This window comes from Palaemon carinicauda, chromosome 14 (genome assembly GCF_036898095.1).
Source record: "Palaemon carinicauda isolate YSFRI2023 chromosome 14, ASM3689809v2, whole genome shotgun sequence".
Lineage (NCBI taxonomy): Eukaryota > Metazoa > Arthropoda > Malacostraca > Decapoda > Palaemonidae > Palaemon > Palaemon carinicauda.
In genome coordinates this window covers 77,639,180-77,646,679 of record NC_090738.1, presented here as the reverse complement: position 1 = coordinate 77,646,679, position 7,500 = coordinate 77,639,180, and positions in this window count along the sequence as shown.

The window sequence follows — 7,500 nt, the reverse complement described above, 5'->3', positions numbered from 1 at the left end:
AGAGTTAATATTGTCTCGTAATGGTAAAAGTTTGATATAGTTTTCGTAATCAACAGTTCAAAGATTTTCTCTTATTTATAAATGGTATTTATACTCTTAAACAGGATAACATTGCTATATCACATATTAGCAAGTGAATATAATATTAGTTTCTAATCATTTAAATAGGACCTAAATTGATTATTAAGTCATGATATCTCTTAACTAATTGAATTATTATATCAATGTTGGAAACTAATCTGCATCTGTTTAGAAATGTGCAGTTCATAGATCCGAGCCTGCAAAACATACATGATAAGCAGAGTTGAGTGATCCCATATATTTGTTCAGATTTGAAACTAATGGCTAAGAAAATATGGTCAATCACACAAATTACATTTTTATCCCCATTATTCAAAATATATAAGTATAGGCATTTTTAGTGGCCATATTGGAAAATAGTTGCTATGGCAACCACAACACGTCCGAGTGAGGTACGTCTTAAAATTATCATATATGGTCTGAATAAACTGTATACCAAATTCCATACATGTTTCACATAATATATGTGAGAGTAAAATCCGAGGAATGAAAGATATTTGGAAGTGTGGATGGCCGAGCCTGAATTGAAACTTCACATCTCACCAACCACTCGTTAAACTAAATAAGCTATCAGGTGAAGCAAGGATGCCATACGTAGCGTAACCGTAAATATTTCACTTTTTTTTTATTTAGTACTTCATGGTAGTCAAATTGTTTTATTAATTTTATATTATAATCAAATATTAACAAAAAATGAGAAAAAAAATCTGTAGATATACATTTTGAAAACAATATTTTGCAGAAAATTTTAATGCTGGTGAACGAATCGGTTGGCAGCATTGCTCGAGTCTTGTGTTTACATCTGATGATCTGCGGACTCGGAGTGCGTGTCAAGTTAAACCTAACCTTAGTTTATACTCCTGTGCTTCCTGTGTGTGTTTTCTTTTTTTAAAGTTTATTGGTTATTTTAGGAATTGTTAATACTTGACATGATATCGAGCATTGATAGTGAGTGTGCTTATGATCCACAGACCACCACATGGAGTGATAGTTGCCTATATATTAAGTTTTCCATCGAAAAACAACTCATGCTGCAAGTGCGAAGAGGTAACACATGATGTGGAGATTTACGTATTCCTCAGGTTCCAATTCCGAGTCCGATATTGATGATAGAGACATCGATCCGGATAATAATCTTCCTGGTGAAAGTGTTGAAGCAAGTGATAACTCATCAAGAATTTTTTTTTTTTTTTTTTTTTTTTTTTTGAACGAGAAAACCGTAATTGCCAGCTCTAGTTGCTAGTAGGTTAGTCAAGACAATCGGGCACCTGCTCTTCACATGGCGGCTGGACATAAGTGTTACTACTCCTTTTGCATGCTGTTTTACTATTATCATTACTCTTGATTTCATTATTATTTGCATTATAATTTTCTTGGTCGTGTCCTTATGTGTATATAATAAGGGTCAACAGTAATGTCCTCTTTATAACTTTAGCATTGGTGTTCATCTATGTGGCAGTCAACCATGCCATTAATCACATACCATATGATTAATTATTCCGTAAAACTTTAGTTTGGTCATTCTAGGGGACTTAATCATTCATTTAAACCTAACCTGAAGCAAATCATAATGGTCTGACTGGGTTACGTAGTACTTGTGTCGTCAGTCTTGCGATTTATCATGCAATCAGTCAGGTACCATGTGATTAATCATACTATGAATCCTGTCCTTGGTCATTCTAGGGGACCGAAAAATTCATTTAAACCTTGTGTGATGAGAATTATAAGGGTCAGATTGAGTTATTTATTAAGTTCATCATTTTCTTGTAATCGATCATACCATCAATCGTGCCAGTCAGTTGATCAATCATACGCGGGACTGACTCATGTGCTTAGTCACTGTTGGGATCTTGAAGTATCCAAAAAGAATAGAAGTAAAAGTCCCATGCTCTGCCTGCAGAAAAATTCTTTGCTTCAACTCTAAACCACCTGGCAATGACTTGTCCTTTTCCAGGATAGTTTGTGCTAATACCGCTTCATAAATTCCAGCAACATGTCAAAGTCAAAATTCTTTATTCCATCAATAACAATGGTTATTATGTAAAATAAATAAAATGGTTATATATACAAATAAGTTAAATTTCATACACATTCCGTCAATGTATTTCGCGGTAAATCAATGAATAAAAACACACTCGCGCACGTGCGCACACACACACACACACACGCACACACACACACACACACACATATATATATATATATATATATATATTAAAATTTTCTAGTCGTTGCATAAACACAAATATAAGGGTGAAATATACATAAATAATTTGATATACATTATGTTAAAAGGTATGAATTAAAAATCTTATAAAAGGGCCATGTACAAATTCCTATCTATAAGCTTTTAGAAAACATAAATCATAGGTACTAGTAGTGAAACTCTAGGAAAAATTAACGAGGATCAATATCCGTATGGTATGAAGTTAATAATAAATATAAAAATATGAATCGAAGCTTAATCCTTTATTAAAGAATTCATGAGAAGACTTTTACGACTACATATTATACTTCCAGGTCGTTTGTTCCGCAGTATGGGTCCAATTACATTCAATTCTGAGTCATTAGCAGCCATTGCCAGGCCCTCATTGATCCTAGCTTGGGTGGAGACGGGGATTAGGCGCTGATTATATATATCTGGTCAGTCTCTTGGTCATTGTCCTGATCGATAGGGCAATGGCACTGTTCCTTGCCCCGCCATTCATGAGCAGCCTTTAAACCTTTAAACCCCGTACTTGTGTTAGTTCTTGCAAACTTCAAAAATGTATTTCTCTTTCATGCTGAACCATGTTTTCGAACCCTCCCTGCAGGCACATTAGAAAAAAAAATAAACTGTCTTAGTATTGTACATACAAGACCTATGACACAAAATGCATTTATGCTCCTAAATATATATGCGATATATTCAGTTTGGCTCTACAAAAATCAGTTACAACCGGATTTGTATTATCAAGTCTAATTATAAAGCTACAAGTCGCAATGGTTCAGGCTGCCAGGATTCATAGAAAAGAACTTTACGATCAACTCGGAATGTAATCTTTTACTTATTTTGGCAGCCATGATCTGAACAATATTGATTCGTAGATAATGAAATTTTATTAATGATTTCCGTTCCTTAAAATATAAAGCTGAATATTATATTATAGAGAAATGGAAACGGTTTCATAACCTTTTTGAAACTTTCTTTATAATATTGTAAACTTATTTGCAAGTTGAATAATAGTAATCCATATCGGTAAAGCATTTTTTTGCGATATAAATGGTGCGTGCTTACAAATGAAGGAACTAAGAGTAAAAATATACTAATAATTATGTTAGTTTTTATCCTCTTGTCCCTAGAAAATATATATAGCTTGAAAAATTCCTTGTTATAATAGGAAAAAATATATATATATTTGAATTTTCCGTACTTCACCCATTAAAACAATTTTAGTATCAATAAAATAGTAATATAATAAATGGACAATCATATACAACTTACAGAGAAATACAAATTCTGATAAAACTCAAGGGATTAAGCTAGCAACATCTCAATCACCGTTTTCAGCATAGTATTTTACTTAGCTTAAGATTTCAAAACCCATCCAAGGATAAGTTGGAATTAAAGAGGATCATCCCTGGTACCAATTGCTTCAAGGAGCGTTTGTCAACATCTAAGAGGGGAGAAAAACACTTTACTGCTGCTAATGATAATTAAAACGGAACAGATGTAGGTGAGCAATGGAGTGTTATCGCAATTTGACAAAGTGCACAGGTCTTGCAGGATTTTGGCTGCAAGGCAATGCATCAAAACAGTGCTGGCTCTAGTTATTATTATTATTATTATTATTATTATTATTATTATTATTATTATTATTATTATTATTATTATTATTATTATTATTATTATTACTTGCCATGCTATAATCCTAGCTGGAAAAGCAGGATAATATAAGCACAAAGGGTCCAACAAGGAAAATAGCCGAGTGAGAAAAGGAAATATATTAACATAGAATAGTTTGTCTGAGTGTACCCTCAAACAAGAAAAATTCAACCATAGGCAGTGAAAGACCATGGTACAGAGGCCACGCCACTATCTGAGACTAAACAACAATGGTTTGATTTTAAGTTCGCACAACAATAATTCCAACACTTTTTTACACATATTTTTGCTTCTGACAATTTGTTTATTACAACTATTTACGAATCTCTTTTTTTTTTTTTTTCATTGATAATACCATGATTTCTTTCTTAATGCTATTATAGAATGACCATTTCCAATACTGAACAAGCTTACATTTTTTAAGAACCTTTATCTTTGAGAAATAAGGTGATTAATTATATGTTCTAGATTTTCATCTACCACTTATCATAATGATTGATCATACATAATCTTTAAATCTTAATGAAACATCAGAATGTTCTCTGATTTGAGTTTTTATCTAATACTTTTGCTTTTCGCAAAATTTAATATTACATATATTTCAAAATATATATTACTTGGTAATTTGAAAAGAGAAGTCAAATAGGAACTAATTGCATAAGGTAAAGAGGTTTATATTATTAGCTTTTGAGTCGACTTAATCTGTCTAATAACTTCTTAGCATTAATATTCATAATTTATTTTGAATTTTCCTCTGTATACAAATAGCAAAAGGTCTATGGGGAAATATTTTTTGAAGACATTTATAGATAAGGAATATTTTTTCTTCGTGAAAGTAGATAACGATTGGCAAGCAATTACTTGAATGTTTTTAATCTGATATATGTGCACTCCCTGGTTCATGTCTTGAATTGCCAGTATTGCTTAGGATCTCTCTCTCTCTCTCTCTCTCTCTCTCTCTCTCTCTCTCTCTCTCTCTCTCTCAGGATCTATAAATTCAAAATTGAATATGCTGGCTTTCATCAATGAGGAAGGTCTTTCAAACGTTAATATCACTTCGAAAATTATAAAACAGAGTATATTTAATTTTCGAGTAATTATTTTTATATGAATATATATCTATATAAACAATTTTGTATTTATACACAGGTAATGATTTATATATATATATATATATATATATATATATATATATATATATATATATATATATATATATATATATATATATATATATATATAAAATATGTATATATATATATATATATATATATATATATATATATATATATATATTTATATATATATATATATATATATATATATATATATATATATATATATATATATATGTATATATATATATGCATATATATATATATATATATATATATATATATATATATATATATATATATATATATATATATATGTATGTATATTTATACATGAATATATATATTTATGCATATATATAGATATATATATATATATATATATATATATATATATATATTTATATATATATATATATATATATATATGTATATATATACATATATATATATATATATATATATATATATATATATATATATATATATATATATGTATATATATATTTATATATATATATATATATATATATATATATATATATATATATATATATATATATATATATATATATGTGTGTGTGTGTGTGTGTGTGTGTGTGTGGTTGTGTGTGTATGTATACATTTATTCATATATAATATATATATATATATATATATATATATATATATATATATATATATATATATATATATATATATGCATACCTATATTTGTATATAATAAATATGTGTATATATTATATATACACACATACACACACACACACACATATATATAATATATATATATATATATATATATATATATATATATATATATATATATATATATATATATATATATATGTGTGTGTGTGTGTGTGTTTTTTGTGTATGTATATATATATATATATATATATATATATATATATATATATATATATATATATATATATATATACATACCTGTATTGAGTTATTATTTAGCTGTAATATTTTCCCGCTTAAGTACCAAACAACATACATTATTTTTTTTTTCCATGACATCTTTCGCAATAAAGGATAAATTGCCTACTTAGTTACTTTTAATTTGGGCATCGTTTGTTTCTACAAGGATAAATATTTTTTTTTTTCAGCAAATAATCTGCTTTTTGGATATTTGAAATATGCACTCTTTTTTTTTTTTGAAGTTTCAAGTATTCGTCTTTCCACAGCTCAAAAGGTAAATACTTATTTAGTACGAATAGGCCTAATTTAGATTCAATAAACATCTGCAATTCCATGGAAGTTTTTATATCTTTTTTTAAAGAGACCTTAATTCTTGCATCCCATCATCAATAACTTTACTGCGACTTTTCATCTTCATAAGGTCTTGTTTAGCAGAAATTGCGATAGTGCATGGAAATTAATGACTCTATTCATTTCTGAGTTTGAAACTTTGATCCCATTGGAAAGCCTTTTTTATGGGTTCTTCAACCGGTTTTGTTTGATAGCTACTGCCATATTGAAAAAAAAAAATCTTAGCATTATACACACAGGAGCTGGGACAAAAATGCTCTTTTGTTTTTGACGATCTTGTGTCAGCTCTACCTACATCAGTCACAACCTGATTTGTATTATCAAGTCTAATTATAAAAGCTACTAGTATCAATAGTTTAGGCTGCCGGGATTCATAGAAAAGAATGTTGCGACCAACTTGGAATTTGATCTTTTACTTGTAGTAGCATCCATGATCTGAACCATATTGATTCATAAATAAGGATATTTTATTAATTATTATCATCCCTCAAATTGTAAAGCTGGCTATTATATTGAGGTGAAATTTTTTTGGCAATATAAATGTGGCTCGCTTTTACAAATTGAGAAAGTAAGTGTAAAAATATACTGATATTTATGTTGTTTTTCATCATCTTCATGATAGAAAATTTCTATAGTTTACAAAATTTCGTTGTTATAACTTTTAAAAAAATATTGGGATTTTCCATAACTTTCTCATTTAAAACACAATTATAGTATCAACATAATAATAATAGAATATACTGAAACCATATAAAATTTAAAGAGAAAGACAAAATTTTGATAAAGATCAATGGATTAGGCTAACGACCCCTCAATCATAATTTGTAACATAGCTTTTTACTTAGCGTGAGATGGCAAAATATTTCAAGGAAAGATTGGAATTAAAAGAGGGTCACCTTTTGTACCATTAGCTTCAAAGAGCGTTTGTCAACACCTAATAGAGGAGAATAACATGTTACTGCTGCAAAGGCTAATAAAAACGGAATAGATGTAGGTGAGCAATAGAGTATTATAGCAATATGACAAAGTGCATAGGCCTTGTGGGATTTTGGCTGCAAGGAAATGCATCAAACCAGTGCTGGCTATTATTATTATTATTATTATTATTATTATTATTATTATTATTATTATTATTATTATTATTATTATTATTATTAT